This window comes from Lissotriton helveticus, chromosome 6 (assembly GCF_964261635.1).
Source record: "Lissotriton helveticus chromosome 6, aLisHel1.1, whole genome shotgun sequence".
Taxonomy (NCBI): Eukaryota; Metazoa; Chordata; class Amphibia; order Caudata; family Salamandridae; genus Lissotriton; species Lissotriton helveticus.
In genome coordinates this window covers 1734688025-1734711102 of record NC_136067.1, presented here as the reverse complement: position 1 = coordinate 1734711102, position 23078 = coordinate 1734688025, and positions in this window count along the sequence as shown.

The following is a 23078-nucleotide window of genomic DNA, read 5'->3' as shown; positions in this document are numbered from 1 at the left end:
AAACAAAACAATAAAGACAAAACCTGACACAATAACAAAAAACAACGCAAATGTGACGAACACAGTGATAGACCAGTGAATATCACCCGGTGACTGGGTATGGTGATAGAACAAAGTGCAGTATGAGAATGTGCTTTAAAACTGTCTTGTGGATACCATATGAACCTTTATTTGTTGGTTCCACATCCAAGATTAAAAATGTGAAGGATAGGCCGTGTTAAGGGAGAATGTTAAGTTCTCACAACACCCCTCCTGGTACTGCTTGTACCAGGAGGGGTGTTGTGAGAACTTAACATTCTCCCTTAACACGGCCCAACCTTCACAGGGTGATATTCACTGGTCTATCACTGTGTTTGTCACATTTCCATCGTGTTTTGCAAGAATTACCCCATAAAACGCAAAATTGGAAGAAGATGCATTCATGAGGTAATAATTGGGTTGACCGAAACAAATCATGCTGGGACTTACTTCTATCTGTCGATGCAACACAGCTTCCAAAAAGTCACATACCTGCTTCCAATACGGTTTAATTTTCGGACATTCCATGAACATATGAATGTCGTAGGCTGCAGGGTACTTGCACCTGGGGTAGCTATATACATTCCCTGTCAACTTAGATAACTTTTTTGGGGATCAATAGACTTTGTAGGCAGTATACAGATGGTTCCTCCCAAGTACGGCTGGTTTTACTATAGCCTGCAGCATCTTACACCCTCAGTTTTTAGAGTTTGACAAAGTTGATTCCTGGGTGCCAGGGGAGTCCCAAACTGGGGCCTGTGCAGCGTAGTATGGAATTTTCATTCTTCTTCTAATATACATCCAATTCTTTGATGCATCTCCCAGAATCTTTAGCCTGACTTTTTTTATAGAACTTCGGGTCTCCGTACTTATATAGAAAATATTCCTGCCCTTGCTCCACATCTTTTAACATTGCCTCAAACAATAAAACTAATTATGAGGAATCGGTTTTATTAGCCACCATCCTAAAATTTTAAAAGTGGAAAGCATAACAGTAAGTGAGTAGGTTTGGTAACGCTAACTCACCCACTGTAAGGCCTCTCCTTAACTTTTTCCATGCTATCCTGGGACTTTCGTAGCCCAGATGAAGGTGCTTATTTTGCCTTGTAACTTAGCTATATCCTCTGCCCTAAATAGCAATGGGACTGAGTTATATAGAATGGTAATTGTTGGCAAAATTATCATTTTAACAAGATTGACCCTCCCGTAGATGTTTAGAGGGAGTTTTGCCCATTGTGTTAATAAACTGACAACCTCTTTGGAGACCCTCCTCCAGTTGACTTTAGGGATATTTTCTAGGTTCTGGGCTAACTGAACCCCTAGGTACCTCATTTGACTCTTTACCCCCTGGCTTCCAATAGCTTGGTTCCATTCCATTATTTCTGTATTTTTCTTTTTGATTTTATACCCTGAAACTTCACCAAACTTTTCTGCCTTCTCAAATAATCTGGGTATTGCCTCTGCTGGATTTGATGTATATAGGAGCAAGTCATCTGCATAGAGAGCGAGTTTTAGCTCGAACTCTCCCATTTTGAAAGGGTGAATGATAGGGTCTGTCCTGAGCCAACTGACAAACGGCTCAATGAACAGATTGAATAAAAGCGGTGACAAGGGGCACCCCTGCCTAGAGCCTCTTGAAATATTAAACTAATCTATCAGGACCCCATTTACCAAAACCTTTGCTTTAGGGTTGAAATATAAGCATGTCACTGCCTGAACGAAGTTGTTAGGAAAGCCAAAGCTTTTTAATGACTCCCACAGATATACCCAGTTGACCTGGTCAAAAGCCTTTGCGGTGTCTATTGCCACTATCACTAGAGGGACCTTCTTTGCTTCAGCAATATCTATAGCCTCCATTGCCTGAAAGGTAAGCTCGTTTAACTGCCTCCCTGGTATGAACCCTCTCTAATCCGGGTAAACTTCCACCTTAATAAACTTTGCCACCCTTGCTGCCAATATTCTTGCAAAAATTTTATGATCTGAGTTTAATAAAGATATTGGTCTATAAGACTCAATCTTCTGTGGGTCTTTGTTCGGGTTTTAAGTTCAAAGTCATTGCTGCCCCATGCGGTGATGCGGGGATGCAGAGGGCATATACAACGTCACAGCGGCAGAGCAGAAAAAAAAGGCAAGTAAGACGAAAACAAAATAGAGGGATTTCGAATCAAGGACTGTTTTTCAAAAAAGAATTATAACTCTCATATACCTAACGTTCTCTTCGTTGAGCATTGCTGTGAGCTATTTCATGCCGATATTTGGTTTTCTGCCTCGTTGCGCCGGGAGCTCCCGCCACCGGTGTCAGCCCACCGCCATGTTACTCCCTCCAGCCCGTCCGCGTAGGTCCAGAGACAATCAGATCAGCGTGGGAGAAGATGCCCCGATCATGCTCATTTTACCTGAGGTATCCGCTATACCTGATGCCCTAAATGTCACAAAAACAGGTTAAATGGAGGCTGCAGGGACCTGGGGGGGACCGACTGGAGAAGGGCATGATGCATGTTGCTGATGGTATTGATAACGTGGAGGGGGGAAGATGACGGAGAACAGCCACAGAGGGCAGGGGACATTTAGCCCAGCGTAACAATAATCTTGCCCAGGGAGCTCTGACAATAGCCTACCCGAGGAAAAATATGATTCAGTGTTAGGCCACATCATCCATACGGGAAAAAACTCAGAAAGGTCCATGCAAAAGGAAAAAACATAGGCAACAGTTGCTACGATTGGTGACTTACCTCGCGCGCGGCCCAAACACCTTGCACAAAAAGTCCATCAGGGAAAGGAAACTGATATAGAAGCGGCGGACTACTTCTATTCACTATCAAAAGGCACAGAATCACTGGCTGGATCAATTTCCTCGACAAGTGGCAGCAAAGTAGAAGACAAAAGTGAAAGCTCCATGACACTAGTGGAAGGGATTCCGCTGTAATGCAATAGAGGTCGATGAAATCAGCGTCCCTCCCAGCTTGAACAAAAGTGGGAGAGCAAGTTTTGAACTGGGAATACTCACCCTCTAGCCTGCTAGTGGGAGACACAACCAAATGTCTCATTAATATGGAATCAGTGACCACAACAACCTTGGATGCAATTTTACAATCAGTCATGGCACATCGGGTCAAGTCTAGACAGGATAATAAGAGCTCCCAAGCGGCTATTTGAAAATCCAAGGCTCAGTTCACAAAATAGCCAAAGTATGCAGTGAAATTTTGGATCGCTTAACAGATCTTGAAAGAAGAATTGGTATTATTTAGTCCGAAATGGTATCAACTCAGTTGCAGACTACTTCACACAAGGCTAGACTCGAAGATGTACAGTGGAAGCTTGAAGATCAGGAAAACAGACAACGAAGAAACAATCTACAGTACCTTGGTATCCCTGAGGACAAAGCGGGTACGGATATCCGTCGCTACATGGTCGACCTGCGAGCCAAGACATTTCCCAAGGCAAAAGGGTGGAACTGGGCCCAGGAAGTTCACCAAGCACACCGGGCCCCAATGTTGACGAAACAGCAGGCACGTGATGACGCCAGACCTCGAGCAGTGCTCGTGTTTTTTGGAAACTATCTCCTTTGACAGATCATTTTTAAAAAAGCCAGACTAGATTGCAAACGCCGGCTGGATGATGCCGAATGTTTCACAAGACCTGATTTCTGTCATGTGGCTGTTGAGAGACGATGGAGGTACGGCAGATGATAAACCCATTTCAAGAAAAAGGAGCTCAGGCCTACCTCCTGAACCCGGCAAAACTAAATGTCATAATAGGGGATAGGGTCCGCTTTTTTACATCATAAATCAAAGCAAAGGAATTCCTGTATGAATTAAGTAGGAAAGGCTAGGGTGGCTGGGCCGGCTTAGGTATCATGAAACTGAATAAGAGTTGGACCGAAGTCCTCTTTTTCTTTCTTTCTTAGGATATGGTTTGAAGGCAGGTTTTTCTTTAGATTTTTTTTAAATATCTGGGGTCTTTTGTCATTTGAATAGCAATGGTTGGGGGTAAGTAGGACGGTGGGTGTTTTAGGGTATAGGGGTGTGGTTTAAGCAATGTTTTGATGTAAGAAGTGGGCATGAACCGAAGGTTTTGATTTATTGATTAAAATGGGGATCATGCCACCAGTAACATCATCCTTACTAGACCATTGGTCTAGTGGCTTTCATGGGTGGGTTGAGGGGTAGTAGAGGTGGGAGGGGGTCAGGGTGGGTGTGGGGAGGGGGAAGATAAGCCAATTTAGGTACATGGAATTGAGAAGATTCAGAAATAAATGAAAGGAAAGAATAAATAACAGATGGAGAGGTAGGATAAAGAGATGGTTCATTTTGGTGGTAGGTAATGGATAAATTACGGATTTGTTCAGTCAATGTGGCCGGCCTAAATGACAGAGCAAAAAGACCCAAAATATTCGAGATATTGCGGTTCATAAACCCGGAAATTATTTGCTTACAGGAGACTCACATCCCATGGAACAATATGGGTGTCCATCAGATAACAGGGTATGATCTGCCAGTTTGCTCCACACAGACCTCCATGATTAGGGGAGTAGCAATATTTATCAAACGGCAAGCGGGTATTAGGAAAGGTACTTTGCTGGATAAATTGGGTAGATGGGCTATTATAACTTAAAGTACGGGTCTAACTGTAGTGGTAATTTATGCTTCAAACCTGGATGATGCCGAGTTGTGGGTAGAGCTAGAGCTGGTGCTTGCTGCATGGCCAACCCCACAAATAGTATGTGGAGTTTTTAATATTCACTCTGAGAGTTCAAGTGAGGTGGGGAAGAAGTATAAGGGGAGAAAACCCGGGGTCAACAGGGCCATAAATAGCCTCAAATCTAGTCATGGTCTAGTAGAAGGGTTGGCAGCTAAGAACAATGTAGATCCAGGCTATACATATTTCTCATGCCCACATCAAAAATATGTTCGCTTAGACTACTTTCTGGTTTCTACCAATACGTTTCGGCAAGCTGAGATAACAAAGTAGCCACAAATCTTTTCAGATCACAATCCACTTATGCTCGAAATAACACATCAGGGCTTGGAAAGGGAACTCCGCTCTTGGTTGTTTGATAGGAAACTGTTAATAGATAAAGAGTTTATAAAGTATATTAAAAATTGGTCCAGAGGATTCTTTGAAATTAATCCATATAGTGCTTCCCCTAGGACTGTGTGGGATATGTATATATAAAGAGTGTTTAAGGGGGAAAATAATAAGCTACGTAGGCCAACAGCGGAAAATAGGGAGGAACCAGATCTCCTCCCTCATGACCCATTTGGTGCAGTTAGAGACAGAGCATACTAGTTTGTTATCTCAGGGGGAAGGTGCCAGATTGTTGGTAGTTAAGAACCAGATAATCATTGTTAAATCAGAGCTAAACAATTTTTTTCAGATGCAAGTAGCTCAGGCATATCAAACACACAGTAGAGATCTATCTGAATAAGGGGAAAAGACGGGTAGACTCTTGGCCCTTAGGATTAAACAAAAGATCTCTCGTAATAATATAACGGAAATTAAAAACTCTGAGGGGCAGATGGAAATGACCTCTGCCAAGATAATGTTTTTTTTTTTAACAGTTCTATAGTAAGCTGTATCAATTGCATCTGCGCGGTATTTAACCAGTTACTGCAATGGAATATTCACAGCGTAGTAGAATAGATCCTGCCATATGTTTAGAGCTGGAGGAAGAGATCACGCTGGAAGAAACTGTGTCGGACTTAATTTCCCTTTCTTCTGGGAAAGCTGCAGGCCCAGATAAAATTCCACTGGAGTTATACAAATACTCCAAACTGGCCGTATTACTTAAGGATCTTTTTTTAGATGTCCAGTATCGAGGAATCCCACCCAAGTCTTGGCAGGAAACGAACATAATAATATTTCATAAGAAGAGGAAACCATCAACACTACCTGGCTCATATCATCCCATTTCATTTATAAATTCGGATGTGAAGGGGTACTCTAAAATATTAGCGACTTGGCTCCAGAGGGTCATAGCCAGATTGGTTTCGCCATGGCAACATGGCTTCGTACCTGTCAGGGGAACAATGGATCATATCAGACGGGTAATTTCTCTGTTAGATATAGCTGGGGTAGGTGGGATGGACTGGCTGTGATCCTCTTAGGCACCGAGAAGGCTTTCAATAGGGTGATGTGGCAGTATTTGTGGGCAGCCTTTGTGGAGAGAGGGTTTGGCCCTATAATTATTACAGCTATTAAGGCGATGTATCATAAACCATATTTATGCCAGGTTACGGGTAATGGGAAAGACATTAGACCTGATTATGGCAAGGGGTACTAGGCAAGGAAGCCCATGCTGACCAATTCTCTTTGCCATATATCTAGATCCATTCATTAATCAGATAATTCAGAATTCTGTGATTGAACCCTATAAGATTAATGGATACAAGACAAAAGTACTTGCATATGCGGACGATATCGTGGTGGTTACGTCGTATCCAACAACAGCAATATTAGAAATTGAGAGTATGGCAGAGAAATTTGGGAGTAGCTCAGGTTACTGCTTGAACAAAGGAAAGATGCAGATAATCTGTACAAGACAGTGCAATATACAGGATCAGCGACACACGGACTCAGCAACGTATTTAGGGCTAAGGATAGGGCCTGATCTGGATATATTGTGGGCAAATAATCTTGATCTAGTGTTGGAGAAGGTTACCTCCGAACTCCGACAGCTGGATGAACTGCATCTAACGATAGTGGAAGGAGTAAATGTGTAAAAAAATAAGATCTTTCCCAGAATACTATACCTATTCCGATCTATCCCCTTAGAACTGCCCGGTAATACATTTCAGAAAATGAACTCTATCTTTTCAAATTTTATTTGGAACTACCAAAAAACAAGACGAGCTTTGAGGACATTAACCTACTGCGGAAGAGAGGAGACTGAGCTGCTCCAAACTTCCTTTTTTATTATTTGGCAGCTTTTCTGCAACAAATGGGTGACCTGCTGGGAGCAGATAGAACTGCGCGGGAGGATGGCTTACCATCTATATATCAGCTAGATATTGGGAAGTATGCAGCAGGACTCTGGCTCAGGCAGCTTGAGCCTAGTTATTATAAAACAGTTTGCTTCAAGTGCTTGAAGCAGGCCAGAATGGTATGGATTAAAATAAGTAAGATTATGAAAATCCCCAAGTGTAATAGATATACCACATTATGGGACATGTGGGTACCCTGTGTGCTGTATTGTGTACATAACTGACAAGTCTATTAGAGGCCATGGATATGACTGAGAGTTAGCCTTCTCTGCATATTGATGGATGCCCCCATGTTGATGCTAGTGGCACCAGATGAACGACTACAGGAGTCCTAGAGGGCAGGCAGAAGTTCTCTGTTCATTGTTGCACATCATGATTCACAACCGCTGATGGTTGTACCATTTAAACTGAATGTGATGTTGGTGGGACTTGTTGCAGCTGTGAGTGGATAGCAGCAGATTCAATCCTATATGTGGGGCGGGAGAAAGTGAAAGCAGATGTCTGACTCTGATCGCGGTTACGTTTGGCCACAAACAAATGTTTGGGCTCTCTGAAGAGCAGGCACCACTGTCCTTATGTGTCTTCTATGACCCTGTACTGGGGTGCTTTCACATTATTGCATGTTAAATTTCCTATGTGTGCCACCTCTGGGCCCACTCCACAGCACCTGACACAGAAGCGGCTAAAGGACGATATCTTACAACTCCAAAGCGTGTGTGCGTTTGTTTTGTAGTTTTATATGGCCCAACCTTGGCCCAAATGCATAGCAAGCTTTACATCACCAGCACCAAATAACATTATAGAAGGTCAGATTGTGTATTTAAACCCACGCCATGCATCCTGCTGATCCCATGGTCTAAACGGTGTGCAACCCATTATCTTCTGGTTTAGTGCAAACCCCTGGTCTGTTACTGCCTCTACCGACCATGGGAAATCATGCCTCCCAAGCGCATGTAAGATACTACATCTAGTTTCTCCAGGTTCCCAGTATTTCTATTGATCAGCACTCTGTAGAGGGGTTCATCGCATAGTTTCCCAGGACAGTTACCTTAACATGGTTATCCATGGCGGTGCATCCTGCCAATCTCTTAGCTTCCTTTGAGATCCTGCTGCACACTGCACTGTTGAGCTTCCACCTAGGATTCATGTGGGAAGTACAGCTAAGAGCTAACCCTCGACGGCAAGAATTGAGCATGTCAAATTGCATGAAGGACAAACCTGTCCTGAAGAGATGCCATGATAGGGTAAGCCAAAATGCATTTCAAATAGGGGACCGTGCCAGAAAACTCCACTATGAGATGGGTAGTGAAGTGTTTGCCAAACTCTTAACTCCGAGCGCCCACCTCTAGTAATCACCTCATGGTATTTAGTCATTACCACAGGTAAGATTGCATGAGTACATGCATCTCTCAAAGGTTCCGAATGAGGCCATTGTACCGCTATTCTACGCTCAGCCAACAAATCACTCGGTACTACAATAGCAAAACAATATTCAAATCCATCCTCAAAACCTTTGACATTTTAACAAATCTGTTAACTTGTTTATAGCATTGTGCAGGATTCTTTCTCAATTTTGGAAATGTTTTCATTTAGGGGCCTATTACGAGTCTGATGGTACAACAACCGCCACACTCATGGCACGTCAGTGGTGGTCTTGTGACCGCCCAATACAACCTCAGTTGTCGTGCTACCTTCAGACCGCCAACTGGTGCGGCAATCCAGAGGCACCACTGCAATCCCGCCAAGCATATTATGACTTTCATCACCACCATTGTTTTCATGAATGTTTTTCCTCCATGAAAACAGTGGCGGTGAGGAAAGAAGGAGGGGCCCCTTGTGCCTCACCCCTGGTGGAAGCACACAGGGGGAACAAAATGTTCCCCTCTGTGTGCATGCACAGAATTTCCAGCATGGCCTGGACATTTAAGTCCATGCTGTGCTGGAACTTCTTTTGATGTTCCCATGGCAGTGCCTATTTTATAGGCACTGCCATGAGAACGCCAAAGGAAAAGCCTGCCAATGGCTTAAAAAGTCATAATAGGGCATGTGGTCTCCACATGGATTTGCCGGAGTGGGCGCAACGTCAAACTTGTATTAGGCCCTTAAGTGTTACAAGGTCCCCTTTTCTCCTCAGTACACAAACATACCCTCCACCTGGCATCTACCTTATAGGACAATTAAATTCGTCATCTCCATCTGGGGGTGCTGGTGGTGTTGTACTGATGGAGCAAGGATTTGCACGTAAAGCGACTTGCTTGTATCAAGAACCTCAAATAATGTTAATAAAATATAATCAACCTGTTCGTGTTACTAATATTGCACATTTTACATTACACAGGGTGTCCCAGTGACGCTTGCTTATGTGTTTACTAACCGTAATACGCTTGCCTCTAAAATGGCCGCTGCTTAGCGGGAATTTAGTCTGCGCATGCGTCGGTCAAACACTCACGTGACGTGACGTACTCGCAGTTCTGGTGGGAAAGTGTTTGCTCATGCGCAGTACAGCTAAAATGGCTGCTTTGTTTCTCATATGCTCCGAGCTTGCATTGCCGCATTCGCAAAGCTGTCTGTTCTGCACTTATCCTAATGCTATAGTTATTATGAAGAAAGGGGTGTAGTGTAGCCATTCATGGTATACCGTGTACTTCTAAATTGTTTTGGCTTGCTTTCCATGTATCGTATTCTTTGGGCCTGGGAGGCGCTTGTTACTCCATCTTGAAGAGCCCGTATGGTACTTGTCACGTGATGGGGAAAGAAACCCATGCAGCAGTAGAACTCAGCCAGCTGGCAGCCACAGCCAAGATGCTCCTGGGAATCGACCTAAGACCCAGCCGGCGAAGCTGAACTCTACCTGATTTCGATACATTTGTAATAACTGCTGTATACTCTCTTGTTCACTGTACATCTTGTGTCATGGGAAACTAATATTTAAGGGGTGGATACGAAAGTTGAATGTTAAGCCTGAGAAAGTCTAAATTTCAGGTGGTGTGATGACCTGTTTTTTCTATTGACCAATCGAAATTGGGGATTCTTACACTTGCAACATTTGGGGGTGGTACACTGACCCGAAAACAGTATAACTAGCCTAGGTTTAGCTAGAGAAATTGTCCGACTTGTCCGAATAGCTGACCTGTCACTGACCCAACGCACTCTATAGGTGACTGATACAGAGAGCTGCGGAGCACTCTGTCCGTAATTTCCAGAGACTCAATTGGGGTTTTGGAAACCTTAAATTGCTGGCGGAGCACTTTGCTGGGGAATTCGATAACCCAATCGGGGTTCTGACTGATAGCTGCAGAGAGGGTGTAGCGCAGGCATTGCAACTGAACTGCGGGTGGTGATCTTACCTTGGTGGTCCCGTCCTTATCCTAATCTGGTTTCCTGTCCTGGGGTTCCATTCTGCACCTGCTGGCCTACCAGCGACCGTATTTCCTTGGGGTTTCTCCTGTCCTTAACTGACCCGTGGCCAGGGTTGGTCTCCACACCGTTCTAGGTAAATATAAATCTGAGGGAGCCCATTTCGCATTCTCTATTTCTTTGCTTTTAATAAAATTGTACTTGCACATTGATTCCTTCTCTTATCCTCCTTTTACTGACAAATGATAATGTCCTACATTATAGTTATTATACTAGCATGTTCCATTTTTACCCATCCTATTAGTACATTCGTACATACAGTTCATGAAATATAGTTGTTCCTTTTCTTTACCCATTCCTTTAGTTGATTTAATGTGGGTACATCTGAAGTATATAGCGTGTTCCATTTTTTACCTTCCCTATAGCCACATAGTTATTCAAATTCCTTTAATTTGGTGGAATACTCAACTGTGAGTTCATAGTATGTTCCTTATCTCCCGTCCTTTAGACATCATACTGAGACTAAGCTCTGAAAATCCTTGTTAGTATGTTCCCTGTTTTTATTTTCCCTTTAGACTTATAAATGGTTGGTCTTATATACTTCCTATATGGATATGTGCTCTTTATAATCTTAGTTATTGACAGTTTACTTGCTGTGAACCTTATGCTTTCTGAATCTGATGAAATCTAGATAAAGGTTTTAAAACTTCTTGAGTCTGTGGTTATTATATGGGTGCAAATATAGTAAATGGTACTTGTATTTTGGTGTCTGTCTTTCTTTTACAGCTAGCTCCCTGATCCATTGTGATCATAGGTACCCGTGACGTGGATTGGTAAGTCGGGTACATTGGACATAAATAGGAATGAACTGGGTTACTGATAGTAGAGTGTAAGGTTACCCGATTAATAAATATGGTGTATTGAAAATATATGGGCCCAAGTGTGAGTAATGGTAACATTGTTGGCCGGGTGACCTGCGCGCTCTATCAGTACTATTTGCTCCTGCTGCATTTAATGGTTTCTTTTTCTTGCCTGTTTCTTTTCCCACTTGCTCTCTAAATATGACAAAAAAATCACTCCATTTGCCGGTGCATTTAACCAATTCTGCAATATGTAATTTCATCCCTGAAGATTGCAAAAATTCAAAAAGGCTTCATTGTCTTATTGAGCCCTAAAGCGTCTTTGCAATGGAACACTCTTTGAAAAATCCACTTCACATTTTCCTGCCAAGTCAGTTGATTTGTCATGTGTGGCAGTTGCACACTCCTGATTTCTTTACTCACATAGATCAGTTAATTTTCCTGATAATGATCCAAATGAGAAATGTCCAGACAACGCCTAATAATTTCTTCTGATTCTGCCTTCAAATTCCGCACATTTAAAGGTCTTACCTTTTCTTGGCTTGTAGACAGTCTCTCTGATTCTCCCACTCCTATTCTCGGAAGTCTCTTCCTTCTCAGAATGAGTGGGCATTTTGTAGTGGCGTCCAAGCAACAATCTATGAATTCTGTAATGTCAGGATGAACCCTGTCACAAGCCATCCTCCTACAGCTCCCTGAACTTCAGCATTCAGGACAATATTTATTGGTGCAGCTGCATTTTACACTGTCAATGTTCCTGTTGATGCAACTTGTGACACTAGTGCAGGAACAGTCACAATTAAGGCAGTAACTCCTGGAGTTATTACAGTATGAGCTACTTTAACAGGTGAGGGTGCAGTGTGAAATTATATTTAAATCTGAATTGCATTTATATCAACAGGGGCTGTTGCAACTGTAGCTCTAGAAGTTGTATTACTCTCAGTATTCGTTGCAGGGGCCATATTTGATGGTGGATGCGAAGCCAATAAAGCATGCAAAATATAATCTCCTGAATTACCATTAGTGCCTGTTTTCTCTGCAGCCTCTTTTTTCCTTTTCTGTGGCTATGACTGGGGACATTCTAGCTCTCTCATCCATACATTTTCTCCACCTTTGCTGTCCTCGTTCTATTGAGCATCTGTTAAATTTCGCACAGCCTTCTTTGCCCTACTCTGATATTTCTTAGTCTCTTCAGCATGTGCTACTCTCTCCCAAGCATTTAATGCTTTGTGTTGTGTGGGTCTAGGAGGGGGTTTAATCTCTTATTATTTCTCCCTTAAAAGTTCAGTAACCTTTGAATTAAATGTACCATATTGTGGAAATTTAAAAGGACCCTAATGTTCAATAATATTGTAGCGTTCATGAAGACAGAAACAAGTATGGAGCCCTCTGTTTGTGCTCATGTAATGAGCAGACGTGCCTTCTAGTGGACCCTCTTCACCTTCCCTAACTGGGATTCTTACATCAACTCTCATCAAATCTCTAAGGGCCTCAAAGCATTTCAGTTTTTAAATCATTCATCAATAAATGTGCAATTATCAAGTTCAAATTCAATGTTTTGATACTGTTTTTTATTTCTGTATTTCAATGTCTTTTTCCAATGCTGTTACAGCTTAATTACTTAAAGACTCGTCAACCAATTCTCAGCATGGCTCTTCACAACAACTGACCTATTCAAGGGTGGCTCTCTGTGTCGTCATCAACCAATAACAGTGCAATAACAGAGCAACACCTTCACCAAGAGACCAATATCAATGGGACACACTATGATGTACTCCACACTCCTCGAAACAGTTCACCCTCCTTTACAATTTTCTCTCATGAGCAAATCCTACAACTCTAAGCAAGCATTATAAACAAATAATGTTTGCCTGGGCCACTAAAGAAATTCAAAGTAATTAAGTCATACATGAAACAATTGGAGATAAGCTTTAACACCTCCTGATTTCCCTACTCTTACACACACATACAAATTAAATTTGTAACCAGCAGGAAATCACTCTAATTTATGTAGCTTCCTCTTTCCACAATAGGCTCCACTGACACCAATCAATATTAGTACAATCACAACAATGTTATAGTCCCTGTCTCAATTGTGCATTTCAATGGTATCGCACATATCTGCCCAACAAATCTTAACAGACAAATACCACAACAACAACAATTGTTTATCCCAGGATCTGAGACCACTTTGAGTCTGATAACCACTTCAACTGCACCTAATGTCGTTTTTACACACCACTGTTCTCAAGTACAACAATATGCTTCTTATAAATTGGGGTCTCTAGTAGGTAGACGTTTAAACCATGTCCAAGTAGGCACCCTTCCTTCTTGTCAGGGCAAGGAAATTACACTTCTAAAATAACCGCTGCTTTCCCCACTTGGAAGCTTGGCTTGAGCAGTCAGGCTTATCTCGGAGGCAATGTGTAAATCATTTGCACACAACACATTGTAATACAGAGAAAACACTACAAAAAGGGCACTACATCTGTTTTAGAAAATAGCATACTTATCTGTGTAAAACAAGTAAAAACAATCAAAATCCAACATACAGTAATCAGGATATGACTATTGCAAAAATAAACTTGAAATACAGTTCCTTGAAGTCAGTAGCGTCTTCCGGGGCTATCAGAACATTGTGAGAAACAAATCAGTTCAAGCTGACCGCAGTGTCGCAGGCCAACCTCAGGGTTAGGAAGACCTGCAAACAGTACAGTGGAAATACAGGGCATTGTGGACCTTGTGATAAGCTCAGAAGAAGTGACAATGGCAGGCGTCGGTCCCAGAGGTCGGTGCAGGAGTTGTCGGACCCTTGAAGTCACTTGCGTTGTAGGGTAAACTCTTTGAGGTTGAAAGCAGGTGTGCCGTTGGTATCAGGATTGAAGTGCGAAGTGGAGTGGTGTGGCGTGCTGTGCCCTTTTGTGATTCAGTCCGCAGGCGGCGGCTCAGTGTTGGCATGCAGTTGCTTCTGTGACATCAGGGCTGTGGTGAAAGTGGGGTGGTGCTCGTTACGTTGGTGGCAGTTCATGGCACAAGCAGCAGTGGCATTGTTGTTTTAGTGCTGTTTTCATAGACGATCTGGAGTCTATGGCGCTGGTGTCGGTGGGCCAAGGATGCTGTGTGGAATGGGTCGGTTCAGACAGCGGCATTGATGTCGGCATGGAGCGTTGTCATCGGGGATACCAGGGCAGCAATGTAAAGTGAAGCAGTGCAATATGCAGTGCCCTCAGGTCACCATACAAGCATCGGCTCGGTAGCATCATCAGCGAGACCCGGGCTGCGGTATGAAGTGGGCTTTGCAGTGCCAACAGGTCACGATGCCAGCAGCAGCATTGGGTTGCTTTTTCCTCTGTGACAGCTGAAACATGCAGTTCCAGATGCGGGTACCCAGTGGATGATGAAGTCTTTGGTGTGCCTGAGACTTTCAGCAGGAGGCTAGCTCTACTTCAAGCCTGTGGAGAACCTTTAAGAGCAGGATTTAAGAAAGTTCAGTCTAGTCCTTTCATTGCCCAAGACAGAAGCAGCAACTAGAGGCCAACCCAACAAAGCAACAAACAGCAAATGAGCAGTACTCCTCCTGGCAGCTTTTCCAGCACTTCTTCTTGGCAGGGTCCTTATTCCAAATGTTCTGGGGTTTTAGGTCCATTACTTATACCGCATTTTCTTTTTGTAGTCTTTGTTTTTCAGAGTCTCTGAGCTCAGGAAAAAACAGTTCTGCCCTCCTTGGTCCAGCGTCACTACAGGAGGTAGAGACAGCATTGTGCAGAAAAGACACAGCCTATTCAGGTGCTAATGAAAACCCCTCCCATTACTCTAAATGCAGAAAAGGTATAGTCACCCTGGCTATGAGTCACACAAGAAAGGCAGGAAAAACATCAACACCCTTATGACTGTATACAGTGAATGCACATCCCCAGCTCCTGTTACTCCAAAACCAGACGGTGAATACACAAACAGGCAGAGTAAAAGTGGCACTTTCAAACACACAATTTAAAAAGCACCTTCACTAAAAGATAGGTTATTAAATTCTGAGCTCAGGGAACCTAAACTCAATTTTTTGATCTTTTCCCAATTGCAAGTTACACGTGTAAAATGTTACAAGGCAGTTCTAATGATCATCTATGGGAAAGACAGACTTTCAATAGTGAAAAACAAAATGCACATTTGACTATCAGAACATATAAAACACACTACTACATGTCCTATCTGTCACATGCACTGCACCCTGCCCATGAGGCTTCCTTGAGTCAACCTTATAGGTGACTTACATGTAAGACAGGGCAAAGTTAGGGCCTGGCAAGTGCACTTGCCATGTAAACATGTCAGTTAAAACTGTGCGCAGACTCTACAGTGGCAAGTCTGAGACACCTTTGAAAGGGTACTTGTGTGGGTGGCATAATGAGTGCTGCAAGCCCACTAGTAGACCTTGATTTACAGACTGTGAGCACACACAGTGCACCATACTAGAGACTTACTAGTAAATCAAATATGCCAATCATGGAAAGCCAATCATAACACAATTTACAGTAGGAGCACTTGCACTTTAGCAATGAATAACAGTGAAAAAGTGTGCAGAGACTCTAAACCAGCAAAAAAAAGTCCAGCATACTATCAAAAACAGGAGGTCGGGAAACAAAAAGACTGGGGAAACATGCCAAAAGATGCCAGGACTCACAATGACAAAATCTCAAAAACAAAAGCAATAGCGATGAATGACCCTATTGATACTCACACATGCACCACTGCAACTACCTTTGAAGCAGCAACTACGTCAATCTTCAATTTCTATTTTTGGGCTTAAGGACATGGGCATTTCTAAACTAGGCCTTAATTATTTCAGCACTTCTCTCGTGACATGAACCATTATTCTGCTACCCTAGTTGGAGCATGGGGTTCCAATGTCACTTTCTCATCACCACAAATCCATCATAGAAGGTTGATGGATCTTTGATGTTGACAGAGATGTAAAGAGCTGAAGTCAGTATAAAGCATTATCAATTTTGATGTAATTTAGTTCACTCAATAAAGAGAGTTAAGGTGCGTTAAAGGGTTTTGTTTTCACATCTTCTTAGTTATTCATTCTTTAATTAAATATTTTATCCAAGTCTTATCATCAAAGGTTAATATAATTTAGCAATCGATAATTTATAATAAGATAACACAAAATGTTAATCAATAATGCAAAAGATATTATAATAATGAAACAAGCTTGTTCCATAAAGAAACTTCCCTATTCTTAAATAAATCAATTTGATGCGAGTAGGATTTAAAGGTGTCAGTTCAGATACCCATGAAGGTCTCTGATGAGAAAATCAAGCATGAAGCATGAAGCTTTAGCAGAATAAGCTGGAACGTATTCTCAGCTAAAACAACAGCAGAACAAGAAATAAGGTAAAACTAATCATAAAGAGATGTTGGAAAAAACTAGTAAAGAGTCATCTCTCAGAGTTTGAGAAAAGGGTGAGTGGGGAATCCCAATCAATTTGCCCTGTCTAGTCTAAGAAAATTCACTAATATATACACATGTTTCTATGTTGCAACATTAATATTCTTTCTTCTTTATGATGATCAATAAAATGTCAGTAGACTCTTGGGAATAGGCATACTCCCCTTCTTCTCACCAGAGTTCAATCATCTTTTAACCACGTGTCCATGATTGTTGCATCACATCCTTTCTTGTTTTCCAAAAATATCTTCCATTGAATCATCCTCGCTCTCGTTTTTTGCAGGGAAACGTCACTATCAGTCGTGAAATATAACAAAAGTCTATTTATTAACTAATAAACAGTAGTTTCCAAAATTGCAACGTCTGCAGCAATAAGAAGAAAAGCAACTTGTACAACTATTGTGTAGAGTGAAAAACATGCATTTCAGAATTAATATGTCTTTTTGCTAAATGATGATGTCTTCAGTTATGTCAAATTAAGAATCCATGCTTAATTTCTATTTTACAGGCCTATAGTTTTGAAGTGTGGCTGCCTACTACAATTTTTGCAATTAACACACTTAATTTTTAAACTTAAGTTATGCACATAAAAATTTGCATTAGCAGTTTCAAGTCAAAGTAAGACAACCCATTCCGTTAGCTTGTAGCAGCTATCTGTAACCACTGCACCCCAGATTTAATTCCACACAGAATGGACTTATTATCACAAATTACTTGTTAATGACAGAGGTGAGGTAAAATGATAATCTGGAGTGTGCCCAGAGTAAAATTCAGTTTTCAAGTTTAATTAAAGAACTTTCATTCAACCATTTTCTGTGTTTTAAATAAGTGATCCGAAGTGATGTCAGTATCCCGAAAGTGAGTCATTTGCTCACTGTGCAATTTGAACAGTGTGCATCTCAATAATGGCACCCAACAAGGAAGAGATCAAGCTCTGGTTGCGTGTACTGGTCCACTCTGTAATAGCACTGACAGGATAATAAAGAATGGTATAAACAGTTTTCTGAAAAATGACCAATGGTTTAGATAAAGTGAAACATTGAAATCTTTTTTTTGCTATGTGATACATCATAGGTTGAGTGTGTAAGCCCTTATGTGGGTCGCCTGCTTGCTTTGCCAGAGTCCCAGGCTGAAGCCCCATCATGAGGAGAAAAAGGCTGAAACTCTTGTGTTCCTGACACGAGGGGAGTGACCTATCAGGTAAGGCTTCAGTGTTCCTTCTGGAGAAGAACTAAAGCTGATTTCTTTGTGTTTTGTTCCTTCTTCTAATGAATGTGCTGAGAATAATAGCATGTAATGTGCTCAGAGTAATTCATTACCACTTGTACATATTTATTTATGCATTTTAATTCCCACTTTCCTTTGCTGCAACTCCTCTTAGGATGTGTTTATACCCCGATCATGAGTATCTCATTCAGTGTGCCATGGAAAAAAATGCTGCACCTCAATGATGAAGCCAAAAAAGGCTGAAACTAACCTGCTTTTATCCCTATTCAGAAGGGATATGGGACTGGGCTGTTCCCACTTAAGAAGACCTTAGGTTTAATTGCATGTGTTTGTTCACCAGTTGTAATAGTGCAGAGGAGCTAAAAACAATGGAATTGAATATGCAATTACCAGTGGTCTAGATGAATTCTAAGGATTGTCAAATAAGCTATTCTAGAGAGACTTTTTGGACTCTTCTGCTTATTTTGGCCTATATCAACTTGTTACTTGCCCCTACAATACATATGTGTACACTTTTTAAACACCAGTTGGGTCATTGTACAAATTCATCTGTAATATGCTTCTATCATTTGGTCACAGAGGCAAAACAACGTTGCATGCAGGTAGAATGAAAATGGCAAAATTACTGCATATCCACTGACAAAATAACACATCGCAAACAGGTAAAAAACATTATAACTTTCATGTGCTGCTTACATCCAGTCTTACATAGAATTGACCAAAGCCTAAGTGAAATGTGTTTTTACAACTTCTGCAACTCCCCTTCTTTGGTTACTCATTGTTTACTCCTTCTCAAAACATCTATTCTGACTTATCTGACTTTTTCATGTGAAATTGAGAAAATCCTAAAAATCTCTACTCATTACCACATACAATCTGTTGAGACAGTCCATTTAAACTACTACAAAACACCTACTTTTATTTACCATTTGAACTTCTAACATAAGATCAAACAAAATCCCAGAATAAAACTATCATAATTATGCACCTTTGAATATTTGCTGTTAGATCTGTCAACCTTAGGGTTGTCTTCCCCCAAGCATTTTGCCTACTTACCCCAATTTTTCTGCTGACATTCCATTTTGTTGGCCTCAGGACCCTGTGGACTTTACCACTGCTAACTAGAGCTAAATTGCTTGTGCTGACTAAACATGTTTAAATTGGTTTACACCTGATTGTCACGTTCAATTTACATATAAGCCCCTTGCAGAGTGGTATACTATTGGACTTGACCCTGCCTACAGGGTCATCCCCAGAGTTTTGCCTTCACCCTCCTGTTTTCTGAACCCATTTTGGTTTACTTTTTAGGATACTGTGCTTTTTACCACTGCTACCCAATTCTAAAGTGCTTGTGCTCTCTCTTGAACATCGTGGAATTGGGTTGTACCCAATTAGAACATTTAATTTCCTTGTAAGTCCCTAGTAAGGTGGAACTACCTATACCCAGGGCGTGGGAATTAAACGGTACAAATTGACCTGCAATACTGATTGTGCCACCCACTTAACCCCTTCGCTGCTAGGCCTTTTCCCCCTCCTGTGCTAAGGCTTTTTTTGGTGTTTTGGGGTAGTGCGCGCTTAGGCCCTTGTAACTTTTTGACCACATAAGGGATCCGCGCCAAATTTGCGTCCTTTTCTTCCAACATCATGGGGATTCTAAAGGCGCCCAGGGTTTGTGGATTCCCTTGGAGGGGGCCCAGAAATTAACCAAAATATAGTGTTTTTTTTGTTTTTTTCTGAAAAATGGGAAAAACGGGCTGCAAATGAAAGCCTCTGGCTTTTTCCCTGAATATGGTATCAAAAAAGGGTTTGTGGGGCTGAATTCTACATTTTCTCAGCTTTTAGGGAATGACAGTGTTTTGTCAGAGAACCGAAATTTTTCACTCAGTTTTGGCATTTTTCTGGGACATAGCCTATTTTTGCTATTTTTAGAGCTTTCCACCTCCTTCCAGTTAATGGTAGAAATGAGTTTGAAAGCAATAATGGATCCTGGAAAGCTTTACATTTCCGAAAAATAGACAATATTCTGAATTCAGAAAGGGGTCATTTGTCTAAATCCATGAAGGTTTCGTTATAGAAACTAACAGTTAGATATTGGAATATTTGAAAATGTGTTGAAAACAACGGCCTTTTGTCTCAACGTTTTCACCTATAACTTTCTCTAATTTTGACAGCTCTTGGAAAGCAATATACCGTTACATCCGTTAGACCTTCCTGGTTGTGGGGATATATGGGACTTGTAGTTTCACCAAGAACCCGACGAACCCAGATCCAAAAACTGAGCAGCAACTTGCAATGGTATTTTTTCATTTACTGGGTATAGTGCACTTTGTCTTGGAAAATGTACACATGGAATAATCTGCATGAAAGACACCTATGTATGTATGAATTGGGTACAAATTATAGAGTTCAGAAACAGTATATAATTGCACATTTTCAAAGTTGGGAATACTCATACTAGCATGAGAATTATTGGTCATTTTTCATAAAGTTTTTTTTTCTACACAATATCTTTCATTCAAAGGGAGAAATGCAAGAAAGCTCAATTGGTAATAACAGTTGATTTACAAATCTGAATTACCCCAAGTGTCCCGATAAAAACGGTACCTCACTTGTGTGGGTCGGCCTTGTGCCTGCGACAGGAAACGGCGCAAAATGCAACGTGGTCACACCTAAATTTTGCAGTTACAAATTGACCCTTTTTTGGCAAAGTGCCTACCTGTAGTTTTTGCACCCTAGTTCTTCCGGCACCTAGGGAAACCTAGCAAACCTATACATTTTTGAAAAGTAGACACCCAGGGGAATTCAGGATGGGATGACTCGACTGCCTACCACCAGGTTTTGTTACCCAGAATCCCTTGCAAAGCTCAGATTTTGACAAAAAAAACACATTTTCCTCACATTTCTGTGGTGGAAAGTTCTGGAATCTGCGTGGATCAACAAATTTCCACCCACCCAGCGTGCCCCCAGGTCTCCCGAAAACAATGGTACCTCACTTGTGTGGGTCGGCCTTGTGCCTACGACGGGAAACGGCACAAAATGCAACGTGGTCGCTCCTCAATTTCCCAGTGAAATCTTAAGCTCATTGGACAAAGAGACTACCTTTTGTTTTTGAGCCGTAGCTCAACCAGCACCTAGGGAAACCTAGCAAACCTATACATTTTTGAAAACTAGACACCCAGGGCAATTCAGGATGGGGTGACTCGTCTGCCTACCCCCAGGTTTTGTTACCCAGAATCCCTTGCAAACATAAATATTTGACCAAAAAAACACATTTTCCTCACATTTCTGTGGTGGAAAGTTCTGGAATCTGCGTGGATCAACAAATTTCCACCCACCCAGCGTGCCCCTAGGTCTCCCGAAAAAAATGGTACCTCACTTGCGTGGGTAGGCATAGTGGCTGCGACATGAAACCGCGCAAAACGCAGCATGGTCGCATCTCAATTTCCCAGTGAAATTTAGCACGATTCGGACAAAAAGACTACCTTTTGTTTTTGCGCCGTAGCTCTGCCAGCACCTAGGGAAACCTAGCAAACCTATACATTTCTGAAAACTAGACACACAGGGCAATTCAGGATGGGGTGACTCGTCTGCCTACCCCCAGGTTTTGTTACCCAGAATCCCTTTCAAACAAAAAAATTTGACCAAACAAACACATTTTCCTCACATTTCTGTGGTGGAAAGTTCTGGAATCTGCGTGGATCAACAAATTTCCATCCATCCAGTGTGCCCCCAGGTCTCCCGAAAAAAATGGTACCTCACTTGCGTGGGTAGGCATAGTGGCTGCGACATGAAACAGCGCAAAACGCAGCATGGTCGCACCTCAATTTCCCAGTGAAATTTAGCACGATTCGGACAAAAAGACTACCTTTTGTTTTTGCGCCGTAGCTCTGCCAGCACCTAGGGAAACCTAGCAAACCTATACATTTCTGAAAACTAGACACCCAGGGCAATTCAGGATGGGGTGACTCGTCTGCCTACCCCCAGGTTTTGTTACCCATAATCCCTTTCAAACAAAAAAATTTAACCAAAAAAACACATTTTCCTCACATTTCTGTGGTGGAAAGTTCTGGAATCTGCGTGGATCAACAAATTTCCATCCACCCAGTGTGCCCCCAGGTCTCCCGAAAAAAATGGTACCTCACTTGCGTGGCTAGGCATAGTGGCTGCGACATGAAACAGCGCAAAACGCAGCATGGTCGCACCTCAAATTCCCAGTGAAATTTTGCACGATTCGGACAAAAAGACTACCTTTTGTTTTTGCGCCGTAGCTCTGCCAGCACCTAGGGAAACCTAGCAAACCTATACATTTCTGAAAACTAGACACCCAGGGCAATTCAGGATGGGGTGACTCGTCTGCCTACCCCCAGGTTTTGTTACCCAGAATCCCTTTCAAACAAAAAAATTTGACCAAACAAACACATTTTCCTCACATTTCTGTGGTGGAAAGTTCTGGAATCTGCGTGGATCAACAAATTTCCATCCATCCAGTGTGCCCCCAGGTCTCCCGAAAAAAATGGTACCTCACTTGCGTGGGTAGGCATAGTGGCTGCGACATGAAACAGCGCAAAACGCAGCATGGTCGCACCTCAATTTCCCAGTGAAATTTAGCACGATTCGGACAAAAAGACTACCTTTTGTTTTTGCGCCGTAGCTCTGCCAGCACCTAGGGAAACCTAGCAAACCTATACATTTCTGAAAACTAGACACCCAGGGCAATTCAGGATGGGGTGACTCGTCTGCCTACCCCCAGGTTTTGTTACCCATAATCCCTTTCAAACAAAAAAATTTGACCAAAAAAACACATTTTCCTCACATTTATGTGGTGGAAAGTTCTGGAATCTGCGTGGATCAACAAATTTCCATGCACCCAGTGTGCCCCCAGGTCTCCCGAAAAAAATGGTACCTCACTTGCGTGGGTAGGCATAGTGGCTGCGACATGAAACAGCGCAAAACGCAGCATGGTCGCACCTCAATTTCCCAGTGAAATTTAGCACGATTCGGACAAAAAGACTACCTTTTGTTTTTACGCCGTAGCTCTGCCAGCACCTAGGGAAACCTAGCAAACCTATACATTTCTGAAAACTAGACACCCAGGGCAATTCAGGATGGGGTGACTCGTCTGCCTACCCCCAGGTTTTGTTACCCAGAATCCCTTTCAAACAAAACAATTTGACCAAAAAAACACAT